The sequence below is a fragment of the Zalophus californianus genome, chromosome 1, assembly GCF_009762305.2.
Source record: "Zalophus californianus isolate mZalCal1 chromosome 1, mZalCal1.pri.v2, whole genome shotgun sequence".
NCBI classification, from domain to species: Eukaryota; Metazoa; Chordata; class Mammalia; order Carnivora; family Otariidae; genus Zalophus; species Zalophus californianus.
In genome coordinates this window covers 132,162,190-132,183,075 of record NC_045595.1, presented here as the reverse complement: position 1 = coordinate 132,183,075, position 20,886 = coordinate 132,162,190, and the positions used below count along the sequence as shown (strand labels likewise).

General features: G+C 39.3%; 1 protein-coding gene and 1 pseudogene across 2 annotated transcripts in view; both read right to left on the bottom strand.

The window, feature by feature from the left end:
* The window catches only part of LOC113916824, a 507,068-nt gene extending 504,606 nt beyond the window's left edge, over nt 1–2,462 (bottom strand). Inside the window, exons 1-2 of one of the 2 annotated variants that reach the window (XR_003518048.2) lie at nt 2,338–2,462; nt 2,015–2,085 (exon numbers count right to left, since the gene is read on the bottom strand). The gene's annotated coding sequence lies outside the window, so the exon portion shown is untranslated. Of the gene's footprint in view, nt 1–2,014; nt 2,086–2,221 lie in introns of both variants that reach the window. The other variant, XR_003518047.2, reaches the window with a different exon arrangement.
* A 12,264-nt stretch (nt 2,463–14,726) lies between these two features.
* Nucleotides 14,727–16,059, bottom strand: LOC113915936 (annotated as a pseudogene).
* Nucleotides 16,060–20,886: the final 4,827 nt, after the last annotated feature.

Here is a 20,886-nt window from a genome sequence, read left to right as displayed (position 1 = left end):
GGGAAAAGGAAACATTCATTCTCCACTAGCAAAAGCTTTGAAACAGTTAATCCTCAATAAACTGAGCATGCAGGAATCTTAGCTGATTTTCAGGCCTGATTATCTATTCCTTAACATGTCTTTACACATAGTTTTTACAACTATATCAAGACAAAATATCTCTAGCTTTTACCAAAAGTACTTAATAATAACACAAGGAGAAATTTGGCAAAATGCTTATAAGATTGACTAGACATGAAACTAGTAAGCAAAAGACAAGTATTACTGCCCAGGTACTAATATGGATTAGCAAAAAACAACAATGACATTCCTGAATAATAAACTTTTTCTTTTAAGAGCTAAAAAAACCCCAATAATTTTAATTTAACAACAAGCTTAATTTATATAAAAGGGAACAAAATCAATATTATGAGAAAAAATCTACATAATTGGTATAATTAATTACATCTCTCAAACAAAAGATCTTTATATTGTGCTTCTCTATCAATCTAAGATTGTAGGCAATGATTACAATGGCACCGTACAGATTATCTAGAACATCGTGTCCATGCAGACAACACAACAATCCAACTTGTTTTCACAGGAAGAAACCACACTTAGATCCATCAAGAAGGGCACCAATTAGTTTTACTCTTCTCCCTCCCACCCACCCCTCAGGTTTTAATCATCTGTTGTATAGCAACTGTTGTAAATTATGGGTAACAACCACCTTGGAACTTCAATACCAATATAAACCAATACCCCACTGCCACCTTCTTGGCAGTTTGCCACATGTGCTATTTTAAAGTTAGGCATTAGGAGGCAGCAAATGGCTCAAAACCACAGGCAAAGATAAATATTGTAGGAAGTTGGAAAAGAGACCTAAAGCTGCAAAGGCAGTGAAAACAGACCTCTTAAACACAGACTTCCAGGAATTTAGATTTGTTATGAGGAACAGTTAGAAGGGAAAAGGGTTTGGCCCTCATAGAGTTGTAAAACTATCTGGATTCCATTCCCCATTTCTGCAGCTCTAAGAAAGGCTGATGGTCACCTGAAGGGTTAAACAACATAGGTCTTGGTTTCCTTTAATCTTGTTTTGTTTCTTGGCTCCAGAAACAAAGGTCTCTTGGTTGCCTATGTGGAATTCTCAGGTCGCACTTGCTTTGGCAATGCCCATGCTAATGCATATTCTGTTCAAGCTATCACGGAGACATTAGAACTGATTCGGCCCCATATCACTTCATTCTGACTAAGGCATTTATATATTTAAGGCATGACCATAGTTACTGAGAAATGCCAATGCGGCATCTACGTTAAAAAAAATACTTGTGACACGTACTCTAATTCAAGGAATTATGTCTTCAGATAACACATGTGTCTTATTTTGGGGAAGATGAAAACAGACTTTTCACTTTCCTAAAGGAAGAAAAATACCTCTAAATGAAGCATTTTTATTTTAGTTATAATGCTTGACTGAATTATAAGACATGTAGCTGAAGCCACCTTAAAAATTGTTTGATTGGTTTGTAATATCAAAACAACTCTTGCCTTTCTCTGGGTATTTACTTTGGAAAAAATAAACTCATATAATTTATAGAAGAATTTTATTTCAAGCACAAATAGAAAAGTCCTTAAAAAATATGACTACTAGGAATCAAAACTATAAATGTGTGAGGAAGACTGTGTGGAGCTTGAAACAAGAAAACATCTCCAAAGATAGTTCCCTACAATTTTTGCATTGTTTCTTAAACTGTTGTGCTAAGAATGCATACATTATGTGCCACACAATACTTAGCTATCAGAATATACAGGATAGAGCAGTAATGAAAAACACATTCAGTATTACGATAGTAATATTGTGATAAACAATTATACCAAACCAAAAGTAATTGCTATCTAAAAATGCAAATGCTCCACAAAACCTATTTTCTGTCTAGGCATGCATGATGATTCCAAACTCCTCCAATAACCAAATTTCAGCTTTATTACAACTGACTATTAAAAGTAATTGAAGAAAATATCACACATTACTTACTGTTTCTGAGATTTCTATGCCATCTTTCTGAATTCAAAGGGGGTGGAGAAGAATTACTGCCACGAGGAAGTCTAGCAGGCAAAAAGAGGGAAAACAGCAAGAATTAGTTGTCTGAAATATTAACATCTTCAGGTTTTCTTGAGGTACTTCCCACAAGATCCCAAAGGAAAGAAGAAAAAGGAAAAGTTGGAGAAAAACATCACACACATCCCAAGCCGACTTTCTCCACAAACCCATGCAGCTCCAAACTTTAAAGTAAAGGCTCAAATTGTTGAGCATCCTGATTGAGCAAATATCCGACTTCGGTATCACTGGTTACGTACACAATTTCAGTAAGACGAATGCATCTCCAAAATTACGGTTACTTTAATGTATTATCCAGATTTTCCCCCTGTTTCTCTCCCTTTCTCCCTTTTCCATTCACATTTTTCTTCCTACAAAATGCACATAGGTCTGTTCTTCCTTGTACCCTGAGTCAGGCCTGGCTTTGAAATGCATTTCAATCTCTCAACACAGACTGCTTTCATTGCATTTAGAGTCCCACTAAGGCCCAGCTTTAAAAGCTACTGATTCTTTTTTTCTTTAGCCTTCCTCACAAAGGAAGGGTATTTTGTAAATTACCAGCTCGTTCAGATCAACAAAAGGTACTTTCATAGAAAGCCCCATTTGATTTTGCTCAAATTTGATTACAAGGATGGAGAAAAGGAAAGGAAGTCAAAAAGAAAAACCCCAGATGGCTTTTTCATTCATCTCAGTGAATGAGCTTTATCTGTGCCTTTTGAAACTGTAGCAGTGGAAAAGCATTTCTGTTGGCTTAAAAAACTTGACAAAAATTATTGGTTTGCCATTTCTCATGTAACAGCCATTGGGAACTGGATGAAAAGACTTTTTCATGGGATCGCCTGCTTGGATCAAAATAATGGAGATTAGGTATTTCATTATAAATTACAGTGGGAGATAGAGCAGGCTGTCATATTAATAGCAACCTGCTCATGGCCTTCAATGGTAGCTATTCTCCTAGACAAAGGACCAAGGGGGTTGTCTATTGAACTTGTACTTTAGGCCTGATCAATTTTCTATCATCAAGGCAAAAGGTGAGATGACTAACAAAGGAATTCACACGAGTGACCTCATAAGCCTACAGATAAAACAGCTTAAAGAAGCAAAATACATCCTGAAATTATGGATGATAAACTATATAAAGAAGAAGAAGACAGAGTCTGAGAGCAGGAAAAGGAGAGAGCAATAGTCTATAATTCTCCTCTCCTTGGCCAAATGGACACATTAAAAGCTACTTGTTTTCAGCTGCAGATAATTGCAGCATTTGGGTTATAGTGGTCGGCTCTAAATCCTTCAGCCCACTTTTTTTCCTCAGCACAGCTCCAGTCATTTCACTCGCTCTTAACAACAGCATTGTGTTCAAGACAAAGCTTCTACCAAGAGTCACACTTAAAAAATAAAAACTAAAAAGAGTCACAAGCAACACAGTTTTCCAGATATTACACAGTAGACTGTGCGTTTGTTATTTGCTTCAGGTTTCCAGCCTTTCGCCTTCCTCTTGCGCACTGACTTGGAATCTAAAGCTTTTCAAAGACTAAGCTGTACCTGAGACTAAAAGACACAGAATCTTAACGAAGCAGAATGAAACGTGTGATTCCATGAAGACTCTCTTGGAAGAGAGTGAAGATAAAATACTAATCCAAAGAACTAGTGCAGGACAGGTGATTAATTTTTATCCAATCACAAGGACTACTTTAGATTCCAAATTGAAGTTGTCCAAATCACTGTAGAAATTGCTAAAATTGTCTTTCCTGTTACATTTCCATGGAATTTTCATCAACCTTTCTTAAAAAAAAAAAAAAATTGGCATTTCTGCCCTCTAGTCTCAGTATTCCTTGAATTCAGGATGGTAATAGAGAATTTATGTTCCAGAGATAAAACCCAGGTTACCAAAGTTTACGGTTACCTGGAGATGCAGATACTCTGTAAGACTCTGCATACTACATAAAGCTAATGCAGAGTAAAAATACATGTGAGCTGGGCACCTGCCTGGCTCCGTCCATTAAGTGTCTGCCTTCAGCTCAGGTCATGATCCCAGGGTCCTGGGATTGAGCCCCGAGTTGGGCTTCCTGCTCAGCAGGGAGTCCACTTCTCCTTCTTCCTTTGCCCCTTCCCCTGGCTTGTGCTTTCTCTCTCTGTCTCAAGTAAATAAATAAAATCTTTTAAAAAATACATATGAGCAGGATATATTTTCACTGTGCTGAGTATTTTTTAAACCCAAAGAGTAGTATAAGATTATCAATGTAGAAGGACTTCCAACTGCCTAAAAGCTTGAGAAAATACCATAAATATCACCCATGACAGCAGCTGTCAAAATAAGACTATATTTGAAAGGGCACTCTCGACAGGTGTAATGACCCCCCAATCTTGGTCACAAGCAGTCTCAGTTCACACTCACACATATAGTAGTGATGACATAAGGAAGGTCATTTATATGTAGTTCAATAAAACAGGATATAGTATAATCTGAGGCATATATACAAATGAATCTGCATTTGTATAAATTGTCCTTTGTTTTTTTTATTTTTATTTTTTTAAAGATTTTATTTATTTATTTGACAGAGAGACAGGAGAGAGGGAACACAAGCAGGGGGAGCAGGAGAGGGAGAAGCAGGCTTCCTGCTGAGCAGGGAGCCCAATGCGGGGCTCGATCCCAGGACCCTGGGACCATGACCTGAGCTGAAGGCAGACGCTTAACCAACTGAGCCACCCAGGTGCCCCCAAATCCTTTGTTTTTTTAGAAGAACCCTGGATCCCTCAATATTTAAACTATTCAGAGAGACCACAAAGTTATTAAGGAGGAATTAAACAACACTGATCGAAGCCAGTGTGCAGGAAAGCTCTTCCTACTATTGGTGTAAATGTGGATGGGTATAAGTCTTCCAGAGGGTAACTGGCCAGCATTCTTTAAAGGTTTGAAAGCCTTCATAACTCTTGACCTAGTTATTCCACCTCTAGGAATCTTCCGAGTAGAAACCATCAAAAATGCAGATAAAGATTTTGTTTTCCACAAAGATACTTATACAGTGAGTCAGACGGGATAGTGGTTAGGATTATAAATTCTAGAGCCAGACTAGCTGAGTTCCAATTACAACTTGATCAACTTCCAATTACAACCTTATAACTTTGATAATTAACCTATGTGTCAGTTTTATTACCTGTAAAATGGGAATCTTTAAAGTGTGTTATGAGAGGGCGCCTGGGTGGCTCAGTTGGTTAAGCGACTGCCTTCGGCTCAGGTCATGATCCTGGAGTCCCGGGATCGAGTCCCGCATCGGGCTCCCTGCTCAGCAGGGAGTCTGCTTCTCCCTTTGACCCTCTTCCCTCTCGTGCTCTCTATCTCAAATAAATAAATAAAATCTTTAAAAAAAAAGTGTTATGAGAATTAAATGAGTTAACACATATAAAGCACTTAAAAAGTGACTAATACAGTAAGTACTGAATAAGTATTAGCTATTGTTATTATTACTATAAATGCTCAAAATCTGGAAAATTATCAGCTCACTTGTGATAAATACAATAGAATGCAATATGCCCATTCGAGATCTTGTTTCTTAGTGACATGGAAAAATATTCATACTTAAGTGAAAAACTCAGTATTCAAAAATCTCTATATTATGTAACCTCAACTATATCTATATCTATATCTATATCATCTTTATGTGCATTATGTGGCAATAGTACTTATTCCTGAACAATGTAATTTCAAGTGATATTTATTTCTTGTTATAACTTTTAATTTTTAAATTTTGAGTGAAAAATTTTAATTTAAAAAAATCCTTTTTAAAAAGATTTTATTTGAGAGAGAGAGAGAGAGAGCAGGAGCAGGGGGAGGGGAAGGAGCAGAGGGAGTGGGAGAAGCAGACTCCCCACTGAGCAGGGAGCCCAATATGGGGCTCGATCCCAGGACCCCAGGATCATGACCTGAGCCGAAGGCAGACGCTTAACTAACTGAGCCACCCAGGCATCTCCCCAAAATTCTTATTTTTATAAGAGTTAGTTTATGAAGAAGTAGAACTAGGAGGAGCCCCAAAGACCATGCAGTGTTTATCTAATAGAGGTAGGCCAGGCTATGGGGAAAGTCAGAATCTAGTTCTTAGTTCTTAGCCCTAAGATCTGGAGACGAGATGTGCTTCAATAACTGGGAACTAAGCTTAATCCCTAAAATGCAAAAAAGTAAAATTCAAGCATAATAGATCCACAAAATTCCCACCCGAAGAAGTTGTAAATATCTGGGTTACCAAAGGTATCTGACAACAGGAAAATCCAGCACAATGACTCAGGGATGAACCTGGAGAGATATACACAATGCCAACATATACAGGATGTATGTAACACAAACAGCTTTGATTCAGTTAGGGGCAAAAGACAAAGCCAAGGAATCATACACATAAGAAGTTTCAACAACAGGGCCAGAGTAGTGACCTAATCAATTGCAGTAGCAGCTAAATATAGGACTGTAGGGTGCAACCAAGGAAAGGTCTCTCTATGGAATGTCTAGAAAAGGGAGTAAAGACCAAGAGGTAGGCAGTTGCTTTCCCTCTTCCTACCCATGGGGAGCTAGAACCTGAAGACAGAAAGGGAGGTGTATGGAAGAGCAGAACCCTTCCCCCAAACCCTGCTGGGCCTTTTGTCAAGCCTGAACTAGGGGGTAGGGGAAGGATGTGGGGGGGGGCGGTAAGGGCAGTGAAAGGGGTGAGCCTAGTAATTGGGCTGTGCTAGTCTTTAGTAACTAACAGTGACTGGAAAGTTACCAGAATCTCCCAAATTACTATGAAGAATCAGGAATGTGACAGAGCATAGTCAAAGGTGAAGAAAGCAGAACTGAATTACTCAATACATGACTTACATGTGTATTATGCCTTTATTGCAAGAAAAAGTGTCAAAGTTAAGTGCTAGACTTTTGAAGAGACTTCAGTTAATAAGAAACAACATTCAAGAATATGAAAATGCCATACCATATGATCCAACAATTCCACTTCTGGATATATATCCAAAAGAATTGAAAGCAGGAACTCAAACAGATATTTGTACATGCAGCATTATTCACAATAGCTAAAAGGTAGAAGCAACTCAAGTGTCCATAGAGAGATGAATGGATAAACAAAATGTAGTATTTTCAATGGAATATTATTGTATATTCAATGGAATATTATCCAGTCTTAAAAAGGAAATTCTAATACATGCTACAACATGGTTGAATATTGAAGATATTATGCTAAGTGAAATAAGCCAATGCAAAAGGACAAATACTGTATGATTCCACTTGTATGAGGTACTTAGAGTAGTCAAACTCAAATAGACAGAGAGTAGAATGGTGGTTGCTGGAGGCTGGGGGAAAAGGAAAATTTGGAATTATTGCTTAATGGATACAGAGTTTCAGTTTTTCAAGATAAGAAGTTTTGGAGATGGATGGTGGTCATAGTTGCACAACGAAGTGAATGTACTTAAGGCCACTGAACTGTACACTTTAAAATTATTAAAATAGTGAATTTTATGTTATGTATATTTTACCACAATTTTTTAAAAGAATATGAAAAAATACAATAAAATAAAAAAATATGAAAATATTGCTTCCTGAACTCCAACTCTTTCATCTTATTATCATCCAATGGCAAGGAGAGGACAGAAAGGGAAAGGTAGGGGAAGAGGAAGGGAGACAGTGAGAAAGAGTGAGAGAGAAAGAGAAAGAGAGAGAAGGGCTGCTATGTGCAGTTCGTTGTGCAATCTGTACAGTTCACCCAGAGACCACGGGGGTAAAATGGGGGTAAAATCCAGCCAGGATTTATGCTGACAAAGTGGTATGTCCTAGGGCTGGACTTCAATAGCTGGGAGGAAGGGTGCTATTTTGTAACTCATCCACCCAGAAGGAACATCTTTTATTAATCTGCAGAATGGCACTGCATGTGTCAACAGGCCTTGGAAGGGAGCCAGACTGGTATGCAGACAGATTAAGAATGATGATTTAGATTGAGTGGCAGAGTTGGTTATGTGCTCTTTATCAGTGAACTGGCCACCAATTCTCTGGGATAACCTTCTGCCTGGGAGTTTCATCATTGTCTTCTTCACAAGCTCTTCCCTGCCATCAATACAACCAGTGGTATCTCACGCACCAAGGCATATGATATGATATGAGTAAAATAATATGTAATATATAACTTGGCTTCTTTAAATGAGACAAGATAAACTGACTCCAGGTCTAAAACACATGGTCTTCACTTTTCAGAACTACAGGGAACCCCGTTCTTATACCACTTGTCTGTGGATGGTATTTAAAATTTACATTTCTAACCCTGACTTTCCACCCAAATTAATGCCATACTTAAGGTAAGCTACAGGACATTTCTAAATATATCCAAAATATCTATTTGCCCCATCCCACCAAAAAACAGCTCCCTTTCCTAACTTCTCTGATTCTGTTCATGTGTGACCCTAAGCGCCCAGACCCATAATACTGGTAATATATTTGAATCCTCCCTTTTCCTTGTGCCTTACGGTCAATAAATATGGGTCCATTTTTCCCCTTGATATGTTATATCCAGACCTTCCAGACCTTTCCTAAGGTCATATACGGTCCTGAAAATATAATAGTTTCTCAGTGTTCTTTAATTGATCCTCTTGTCTTCTCTATGGCCTCATTCAGGAAGAGTGGTAATTCCCTTGATTAACTCTATCAACTTGCTCACTCATCTTTCTTGAAACTCTCCCTCTGTGGCTTCTTGGACTCCAACCACTTCCCTGATTCTCTAATCCCTCCAATTCCCTGTTTCTGACTCCACCAACTTCAGTGAGGGACTCTCCTTCATCCCCAAAAAGCTCTTTGACTTGATCTTCTTCATACTACACATTCCTGGCCATCTCTCCCTCTTCAGGATCACCATGATCTATATGCTAATGACTCCCAAATCCACCCTCCAGCATCAGTCCTAAAGCCAGCTCAAGTTCAAGTTCAGTATGCTAAAACCTAACCCCCACTGTCTTCCACAACTCTGCAGGGAATGAGGGAGCAAGTGAGAGGGGGGGACAAAGGGAGAGAGAGAGAGGTAGGTATACAGAGAGAAAGAAATAGAGCCCAAACATGCATTCTTCCCGTTCTACATTTTTTTAAAGATTTACTTCAGAGAAAGAAAGAGAGAGCACGTGCAAGCAGGTGGAAGGGCAGAGGGAAAGAGAGAGAATCTCAAGCAGACTACCCACTGAGCACAGAGACTGATGTGGGACTCCATTTCACGACCCTGAGATCATGACCTGGGCTGAAATCAAGAGCCTAACTCTCAACTGACTGAGCCACCCAGGTGCACACCCCCCCTTTCTAGATTGGTAAAAAGCAACTCTTAGTTTCTCAAGCAACAAATGCCCATCCTTGTTGGTTTTTCTGTCTCAACCTCTAATTAATCACCCAAACCCTGGAATTACATCTTACAAATTTCTCTATGGTTTCTCCTCTTCTTTTCAAACTCCTATTACTCTAATTAGGATCTGAAGCAGCGATGACTTAAGCAACTATAGTAATCTCCAAACTGAGCTTCCTTCCTAATCCTCAAAATTCATCCTCCACCTGGCCATTACAATGATGTTTTCAAAGGAAAAATCTACCCATGTCACTGCTCTAATTGAACCTTTCAAGGCTATCCAACGCTGTAGAGCCTTACTAGCCAAAATGCACCACCTGGAACCTTGTTAGAAATGCAGAAACTGGGACCTTACTCCAAGTCTAACAAATCAGATCTGCATCTTAATAAGATCTCCAGGTGATTCATATATTAATTCAAGTTTGAGAAACACTGGTCTAAAGAACAAAGTACTATTATTATATCTTCACCTATAGGTTCTTCACAACCTTCACAAACTGGTGCTCATCTATCTTCCCGATTTCAACTTGAGCCCCCTCCCCTCCACACCACTTTTCCCGCCTCAGGACCTCTGTACAAGCCATTCTTTGCCCAGAATACCCTTTCCTACTTTATCTGGCAATATCTGATTCATCTCTTAAGAGTTAGCCTAAACGTCACATCTTCTTACCACCTGTCAAGACCAGAAGTTTTATTTCAAGAGAATACAAAAGAGTAAGCAATGTTAGAATACCGTATCCATGCTAGACAGAAGTATTTTTCATGAAATTTTTTTTTCAATTTTATGTGTAAAGATGCATTCTGATCATGGTCTACAATGCATTTCTTACTACAAATAAAAAGCAAAAAAAAAAGTCTTTGCTAAGTTCAGAGGTTTTGTCAGAACAGCCTCAGAGTTTTGCCATATGTGCATACCTCTTTATAAAACTGACTGAATTTTATAAAAGTAAATTTTTACATGTCTGTTTCTCCATAAAACCATGAGTTCCTTCAGGGTGGGAGCTATAACTTTTCCATTTTTGAAAATCCAAATCCTAATACAATCAATGTTTATTGAATGAATGAATGAATAACAGCATTAATGAATAAAGTCCACTATTGTTCAGGAGAAGATCAATAGTTTCTGGTGTTGAGGCAGGGAGTAACAGAGGGACAAGAGTCACACCTTCGGGAGCTGGTCCAGGGTCCAAGAAAAGGCTGTGGGCTCCAGCTAAATTGACTTCAATTTTGAATCCCTACTTTGTGCCTTATGACTGTATCACCTTGAACAACTTACCTAACCTCACAGAGTCTCAACTTATTCCTCTGAAAAAAGGGTATGTTATATATTTAATTTTCCAAGTGCTAAGATAAGTGAGATAACGTTGCATGAAGTACCTAACACATTCTCCAGAACATAGTAAGTGCCCTGTAATTCTGTATTGGTATAAGAATTAAATATAATAATATTTACCACAGATCTGTGACATTGTAGGCATTCATGAACAGTAATTATTGTAGCTGGGCAATTTATTGGGATTTTTAATATGACAGAATAACCTACCAAAAAATAATTAATAAAATAATCTCACAATAATGTCAGAAAAACAGACACAGAGATCAATGGAACAGAAAAGAGAGCCCAGAAATGGACCCTCAACTCTATGGTCAACTAATCTTTGACAAAGCAGGAAAGAATGTCCAGTGGAAAACAGACAGTCTCTTCAACAAATGGTGTTGGGAAACTTGGACAGCCACATGCAGAAGAATGAAACTGGACCATTTCCTTACACCACACGCAAAAATAGACTCAAAATGGTTGAAAGACCTCAATGTGAGACAGGAGTCCATCAAAATCCTAAAGGGGAACACAGGCAGCCACCTCTTTGACCTCAGCCACAGCAAATTCTTCCTAGAAACATCGCCAAAGGCAAGGGAAGCAAGGGCAAAAATGAACTATTGGGACTTCATCAAGATAAAAAGCTTTTGCACAGCAAAAGAAACAGTCAACAAAACCAAAAGACAACTGACAGAATGGGAGAAGATATTTGCAAATGACATATCAGATAAAGGGCTAGTATCCAAAATCTATAAAGAACTTCTCAAACTCAACACCCAAAGAACAAGTGATCCAATTAAGAAGTAGGCAGAAGACAGGAACAGACATTTCTGCAAAGAAGACATCCACATGGCCAACAGACACATGAAAAAGTGCTCAACATCGCTCGGCATCAGGGAAATCCAAATCAACACCTCAATGAGATACCACCTCACACCAGTCAGAATGGCTAAAATTAACAAGTCAGGAAATGACAGATGTTGGCAGGGATGCAGAGAAAGGGGAACCCCCCTACACTGTTGGTGGGAATGCAAGCTGGTGCAGCTACTCTGGAAAACAGTATGGAGGTTCCTCAAACAGTTGAAAATAGAGCTACCATACGACCCAGCAATTGCACTACTAGGTATTTACCCCAAAGATACAAATGTAGGGATCCGAAAAGGTACGTGCACCCCGATGTTTATAGCAGCAATGTCCACAATAGCCAAACTACAGAAAGAGCCAAGATGTCCATCAACAGATGAATGGATAAAGAAGATGTGGTATGTATATATATATATATATATATATATACACATTGTATATAGATATAGATATATACAATGGAATATTATGCAGCCCTCAAAAGGAATGAAATCTTGCCATTTGCAAAAACGTGGATGGAACTGGAGGGTATTATGCTGAGCAAAATAAGTCAATCAGAGAAAGACATGTATCATATGATCTCACTGATATGAGGAATTCTTAATCTCAGGAAACAAACTGAGGGTTGCTGGAGTGGTGGAGGGTGGGAGGGATGGGGTGGCTGGGTGAAAGACACTTGGGAGGGTATGTGCTATGATGAGCACAGTGAATTATGTGAGACTGTTGAATCACAGACCTGTACCTCTGGAACAAATAATACATTATATGTTAAAAAAAAAAAAAGAAGAAGATAGCAGGAAGGGAAAAATGAAGGGGGAGAAATCGGAGGGGGAGACGAACCATGAGAGACTATGGACTCTGAGAAACAAACTGAGGGTTCTAGAGGGGAGGGGGTGAAGGGATGGGTTAGCCTGGTGATGGGTATTAAAGAGGGCACGTACTAAATGGAGCACTGGGTGTTATACGCAAACAATGAATCATGGAACACTATATCAAAAACTAATGATGTAATGTATGGTGATTAACATAACATAATAAAATTAAAAATGTGAAAAATAAACAAATAATCTCATTTACATAATAACTATAAATAATTATATGAATATGTGTTTATATAAATTTATAGAAATATTTATACAAAGAAAACAATTTCTTATTTTAATTTGGAATTAAAAATGGGACTCCCCATTCCCCACAGAAGAGTATCTTACTTTATTTCCTTTTTCTATAGCACATAGCACTATTAACTATTATATAATCCTTAATTGTATGTTTATTATTTAGCATCTGTTTCCTCAACCAGAATATAGGCTGCATAAAGGCAGAAATACTGTCTGCTTTGGTTACCAAGCACCTACATTAGTACCTGACAGAGGGTAGGGAGAGTAAGCACTAAAAAAGTATTTGCTGAATAAATGGATTATCAGCTAAGCCTTTATGTCTTTCAAATATGGATTTGCCTTGGTCTGAGGGGGAGTTAAGAGCCTTCTCTGGTGAAAAAGAAAAGAGACAGATGGGACTGGCCACCCCCAAGCCAACCCTAAACAGGCCTTTGTTTAAAAAATCCTAGGCCTATAAAATTAACAAGTCAGGAAATGACAGATGTTGGCGAGGATGCAGAGAAAACACTACACTGTTAGTGGGAATGCAAGCTGGTGCAACCACTCTGGAAAACAGTATGAAGGTCCTCAAAAAGTTGAAAATAGAGCTACACTATGACCCAGCAATTACACTACTGGGTATTTACCCCAAAGATACAAATGTAGTGATCCAAAGGGGTACATGCACCCCAATGTTTATAGCAGCAATGTCCACAATAGCCAAACTGTGGAAAGAGCCAAGATGTCCATCAACAGATGAATGGGTAAAGAAGATGTGGTATATATACACAATGGAATATTATGCAGCCATCAAAAACAACAACAACGAAATCTCGCCATTTGCAATGATGTGGATGGAACTAGAGGGTATTATGCTAAGCAAAATAAGTCATTCCAAGAAAAACAAGTATCATATGATCTCACTGATATGAGGAATTCTTTTTTTTTTTGAACTCCAAGTACAAACTTTATTTCTATTACAAGTATGTTAATAATAATAGTAGTAGTAGTAGTAGTAGTAAAATAAAGAGGGGATGGCAGCTCTGATACTTGGTTTTCACGGCAAGCCATGGAGCTTAGGCCTCAGTCCTGATCCAGGCAGAGCCCAGCATGGTGTGGCAACAGGGAGCCCCCAGCCTTCTCCATCAGAAGACAGTAAAGACAAAGGATCCATGCTCCCCACCAGAAACAGAAGGCAGTTACACCAAATGCCAAAGAAGCATATTTAAACAAAGCCTCTAGTGCACTCACCTCTAGCTCAACTCATCTCCAAAGCCTTGTTCCTAACATATATTGCAAATGGCCTTAACACTTTACCAGAATGCCTCCATACACACCAGAGGCCCAAATTCTAGAGTGGGAAGGGACAGTACACAGGAGAGGGTACCTAAAAGTTCCCAAAGTGAGGCCCCAGCAGAGAAGAGAATCACTTCACTGGTGAGTACCAGGTTTCCAGAACCCTCTCTCCTCTTTCCACCAGGACTACACAGCACCAAGAAGCAGTGGCAATAGTATGTCAAAAGATGGAGCCCTGGTGGGCTGAGAGGCCATAACTTGTATTTCTGTGCAGCCAAAAGGCAGTAGCTAAAGATGAAACATTTCTCAACAGCCTCCCCGCTAACCCTCCCCCAAACCCTCAAACACCCACAGCACAATCTCAAAAGACACAAAACGGCCACAACCTACAAAAAGTTAAAATCTGTAAAATCTCCCCTGCCCACAGAGTCCAAGAGATGGGGCCTGAACCACGGCAAGTGCTGCTGTGCAGAAAAGATAGAACCACTGTGCAGGTGTTCTGTGACACCATTACTCCTCCTCATCTTCCTCCTCTGCATTCCCAGCTCCCTGTTGCTTGGGGGTTTTTGCCTTTGCAGTTCTGTTTCGTTAGTTGGCAGCTGTGGAGGTGACCCGCGAGTTCCTGCCACCTTCACTCCTACCACTTACTCTGTACCTCCCTGAGGGCCCACGGGGGAAGGTGGGTACAAGGTTTTCTGGGTAGAGATTTCGCACTGGGTGAATCACTGGAACGTGTCCAGTGGCCATGGCTGCATTACGGCTGTTTCAATTGCATGCCCGGCCTGGTGTCTGACACGCCTCTTGGGCAGCTCTGGTGAGGTCTCTGGAGGCTGGAAATCCTGTCTAGGAATCCCCTCTGTCACATGGTTGTTTGCTGTGGCTGGGCGTTGGTCACACTGGTCCTGGTAATGGAACAGCACCTCCTCCTCCAGCTGTACCCCAAAGAATTCACATGGGATGATGATGCTATCCTCCATGGGGGGTGAATTGCTCAGGCCCATCAAAGAGTCTAACTGGTTACTCACAGCCTGCTGCAAAAACTTTTGGAAGATGACATCAGGGCCCTCCACCCCTTTGAGGGAAGTACTGCCCATACTAAGTGAAGGTAAGGCACAGGAAGGATTACAGCTTGTCTGATGGTCTATCAGAAGTTCCTCTGGGTAGAGCTCCTCACAAAATTCACAAGGCAACATGGTCCAGTCAGCTGCACCCTTCATGTCATTCAGAGCACTGGAACCTTCAAGGGACTGGTCTGTACCACATACAGCCCTCAGAAGTCCTGCTCTGCCACACTGCAGGCCTGCCCTTCATTTTGCAGACTTAGGGCCAACATGAAGTCCAAGTTTACACTGTCTTCACCACCCTCTTTTTGGGGGGCTGCCAGTTTCTATTCCTTTCCTGCCTTTCTTGTACTTCCAATAGATTATTCTGAATTGGAAACTGGGCTGTCATGTTCCTTTGGTTGGTAGTTCTACTATGGAAAAGATCTGATTCAAAGGCTCTCAGGGGTCTTTGGGGTAGCCTCATAGGTGGGTCCAGAGCCTCAATTTGCCTGAGGAGTTGGGATGCAATCCAGATGCCGTCTTGACCCCAGGACTCATCATATGCATTAGGAGGCATGGCAACCTCATCTCTCTTTTCCTCCCCATCTCTTCCACAAACTTCAGGATGAGTCTTAGATCTTTCACCAGTAGCGCGCACAATTGCCACATAACTCCATTGGGCACCACAGTAATCTTCATGGTCCTTCAGTTTGAGAACAGAAAGTTCCAAATCACAGTGCTGGCAAAGGGCAAGCCGTAGAGGACACTCAGTCTTCTCATGCTTCTTTAACTGCCTCTTCTCCAACTTCTTATTACATTTGCAGGTCACCTGACAATGTTCTGTAGCCATGTGACTCTCCATGTCAGATTTGGGAAATGGTTCCTTGCAGATAGAACACATACCAATGTTCCTTTGACAGTGGATCTCATAGATGGTAAAATTAAACACAGGAATTCCTTTTTTGCAACTGTCACACAGTTGAGTGTCCTGGTCATCTAGAAATTCAGCCATCTTTAGTTCTTCCTGAAAACCGGGATGACAGCAAGGACCTGCAGCTGACCCACTAGCCGCAGACACAGAGCCTCCTCAGTCAGCCCTTGCACTGAACAACCTGATATGAGGAATTCTTAATCTCAGGAAACAAACTGAGGGTTGCTGGAGTGGTGGAGGGTGGAAGGGATGGGGTGGCTGGGTGATACACAATGGGGAGGGTATGTGCTATGGTGAGCGCTATGAATTGTGTAAGACTGATGAATCACAGACCTGTACCTCTGAAACAAATAATACATTATATGTTAAAAAAAAAAAAAGAAGAAGATAGTAGGAAGGGAGAAATGAAGGGGGGATCGGAGGGGGAGACGAACCATGAGAGACTATGGACGCTGAGAAACAAACTGAGGGTTTTAGAGGGGAGGGGAGTAGGGGGATGTGTTAGCCCGGTGGTGGGTATTAAGGAGGGCATGTATTGAATGGAGCACTGGATGTTATATGCAAACAATGAATCATGGAACACTACATCAAAAACTAATGATGTAATGAATGGTGACTAACATAATAAAATTTAAAAATAAATAAAAAATAAAAATCCTACGCCTATAGGTATCATGCTAGAGTGTTTCAGAAGGGAAAACACAAAGGCTGTGGAATTCCATGGTTGAGGAGGAAAAGTGGCCTCATTTACATAAGGTCTGATTCCCTAAATTGAGAGCAGAGATGGAGTTCTAAGTTCAAAGAATGGCAGTCATGAACCTAATGCACCTGAGGTGGTAGGACTTCGGAAGCTAATAGCCCCAGAATTTACTAAAGGCAATGCTGTCTGTCCAGCAGAGGACATCCAAAAATGAACTGTCTCCCCTGAGGCTTGTTAGCATGAGGAAAAAAGGCTTTCCTTTCAGAAAAGGAAAATTTTGCTTTACATTTAATTTAATGCCACACAGAGAAGACAGACAAAATGAAATGTCTTAAGAAAAGAGGTGCAGGGGAGCCTGCGTGGCTGTCGGTTAAGCATCTACCTTCGGCTCAGGTAATGATCTCAGGGTTCTGGGATCAAGCCCCGAGTTGGGCTATTTGCTCAGCAGGGAATCTGCTTCTCCCTCTCCCTCTACCTGCCCCTCCCCCTGCTTGTGCACACTCTTTCTCTTTTTCTCTCAAATAAATAAATAAAATCTTAAGAAAAAAGAAAAAGAAAAGAGGCCCAAACTATTTAAACTAGGAACCAGTAAAGGAAGTAGAGATATTTAACTTGGTCTAGAGGAACTCCCAGAGAACTCTACAAACAGAGATGTAGCTACACAGACACAGACATAGACTGTGAGGCAGGCATGGAGACAAATGTGGAGCTAGATGCTGATCTAGATGTGGGTGTGGATGCAGATGTATACATTCTCTCATGGAGAAGGGCAATAGATTTGGCCTATGTCCCTCCTTAGGTCAAACTGAAATTAATGAATAAAAACTACAGAGAAAATTATATCAACATTATAAAAAAGTTTCTAATATTAATATGGCCCAGAAATGGAATGAGGTCATTTAGGGGTTAATCTCTAATACTTAAAAGTGTTCAGATAGAAACTGAACTACTGTTTAGATTGAAGGTTATAAAGAGAACATGAGCATTATTTCAGTTTATCTAGATATCTGTCAAGAAATGTAAAGGGCCTACATGCAAGAAAAGTTAGCCTGCCACAGTTTCATGGATGGATATTAAATAAGAAATGTCTTTTTAAGCTCTTTTATCTCTGTGGTAAGGGTCTCACTGATGTCTTCTATTCTCTTCTCAAGCCCAGTGAGTATCCTTATGATTGGTGCTTTCAATTCTCCATCAGTCATGTTACTTCCATCTGTTTTGCTTAGATCTCTGGCTGTATGGAAGTGCTGAATCACTAGATTGTACACCTGAAACTAATGTTACACTGTATGTTAACTAACTGGAATGTAAATAAAAACTTTAAAAAAAAAGGGGGTGCCTGGGTGGCTCAGTCCGTTAAGCATTTGTCTTCGGCTCAGTCAGATCCCAGGATCTTGGGATTGAGCCCCACATTGGGCTCTGAGCTCAGCAGGGAGTTTGCTTCTCCCTCTGCCTGCTGCTCTCCCTGCTTGTGCTCTCTCTCTCTGTCAGATAAATAGATAAAATCTTAAAAAAAAAAGCTTAAAAAATGCCTATTAAGATGAAGATTCCTTAAAAAACTTAAAAATAGAAATACCATATGACCCAGTAATTCTACTACTGAGTATTTACCCAAGGAAAACAAAAACACTAATTTGAAAATATATATGCACCCTTATGTTTATTACAGTATTATTTACAATAGCCAAGATATATAAGCAGCTTAAGTGTCCCATCGATAGATGAATGGATAAAGATGTGGAATGAAATATTACTCAGCTGTAAAAAGGAATGAGATCTCACCATTTGCAACAATATGGATGGACCTAGAGAGCATTATGCTAAGTGAAATAAGTCAGACAGAAAAAGAAAAATACCATATTATTTCATTTATATGTGTAATCTAAAAAGCAAAACAAGGGGTGCCTGGGTGATTGATCCTGGGTGGATGGAGCCCCACATCAGGCTCCCTGTTTGGCGGGAAGCCTGCTTCTCCCTCTGCAGCTCCCCCTGCTTGTGTTCCCTGTCTCGCTGTCTCTCTCTGTCAAATAAATAAATAAAATCTTTAAAAAATAAAATAAAATAAAAAGCAAAACAAATGAACAAACAACCAACAAATCAAAACAGAAGCAAGACTCATAAATACAGAGAACAAACTGGTGGCTACCTAAGGGGATGACAGATGGGGTTGGGTGAAATAGGTGAAGGTGATTAAGAAGTACAAACTTATAAAATAAATAAGTCATAAGGATGAAAAATATAGCATTGGGAATATAGTCAGTAAGATTGTAATAACATGTGTGGTGACAGATGGTTAACTACACTTATGTATACTTGGTGATGTAGAATTGTCAAATCATTATGCTGTGCACCTGAAACTAATATAACATCTATGTCAACTATACTTCAATAAAACATTTTTTAAATAAAAAAGAAATGCCTACTAATGGTAATAATAGAGAAAAATAAGAAAGCCCACAGATGCTTTGAAGTTATGCTCAACTTCAGTTCTTAAGCAAACCTATTTAATGTTGTATATCCTGAACACATTTAAATATTGACTAAGATGTTAGAAAAATATAAAGCTCCATTACTGGTACTCCATTAATAACAAATTGGAGTGATTTCACTATTTGTATTATATATTTTAAAAAGGATCCTGTCAAGGAAATAATATAAATAAAATTGAAATGGATGTGTTCAATCTACCAGAGAATAAAAATTTCAACAATTAGAGAAACATTAAATTATAAATATTTGCTATGCTAATTAAAATCATATTATCAACCATTAAAGTAGGTCCTATAGGATTTCTACTTTGTAGTGTTTTCTTAGTCTAGTTTGGGATGCTTTATGAATTTCAAAGTAATAAAACTGATTTGTTTGAAAATGTTACATAACTTAAACCATTTAAGTTAATTTTGCAATCAGTCTGATTTAGCAGACTGTCCCAATCAAAATTTAAAGCACTTCTATTTACATTAATGACTATTACTGATACCAATCAAGGCAGAGTTATTTAAGCAATGAAACAACCTTGGTATTAGAGCAGAATCAAATTGATTTGGAAACACAGATATGATATTATAGGTGCATATACTAATCCTACCAGCACATATCCTAGATAAAAATTATTTGCTAATAAGAATCATGACTGATGTCATGAGTTATAACATTTCTTTTATTACTATTTTAAACATTGCCATAATTCCTGATCCCTCCCTTTCCCTCAGACCCCAGAGCCAATCAATTAACAAGACTTTTTGGGCTTTAACTTCCAAATACATAGGTACTCTGTCTCTCACAGGCTGCTGGGGACCTAGTCCATACATCATTATCCACGCCCGAACTGGTTCAATGGTCACTGAACTGACCTTTTTCATCCTCCTCCTCCCTTCACTAATACCCACCTCCCTCCTTACTCTTCTCACAGCCATAGAGTAATCCTCTTAAAACTCTACTGCTTAAAACCCTTCAAAGGCCTCCCCGTCTTTAGAATGAAATCCAAACTTCTTTCCAGGACTTGTCATTGCCTGCATGATCTAGCACCTGCCCATCCCTACAAAACCATCTCCCAAAGCTCCTTCCTTTACCCACTTGCCTCTTGACCCCCGGTAATTTTTGTCTTCTTACAACATAAATTTATGCTACAGTATCTGCCTAGAACGTCCTTCCTGCAGCTTTTCTCATGTCAAACTCATTCTTATTCTACCGATTTCTCTTTGATGTCCACTCCTCAAAAAGGCTTTCCTGGCTATCCCAGCACCTATTCTGCCCCAGGTAACCTTGCTGTTCTCCATCTCCATCTCAGAATCTTGTTTGTAGCCTTCACAGGGCCTGTCTCAACTTACTATTTACCATAGCTTATTTTTTATTCTGTCTTCACTAGATTATAAACTCCATGAAGGAACCATGTCTGTCTCATTCACTGCTATGCCCCAAAACTCAACACAGCTGAGCATTCAGTAGAAGTTCAGTATGTGTGTATGTGTATGTGTGTGTGTGTATGTGTGTGTGTGTATACATATATATATGTATATATATATTCAGTAAGATTGTAGTAACATGTATGGTGACAGATTGTTAACTACACTTATGTATACTTGGTGATGTAGAATTGTCAAATCATTATGCTGTACACCTGAAACTAATATAACATCTATGTCAACTATACTTCAATAAAAATTTTTTAAATAAAAAAGAAATGCCTACTAATGGTAATAATACAGAAA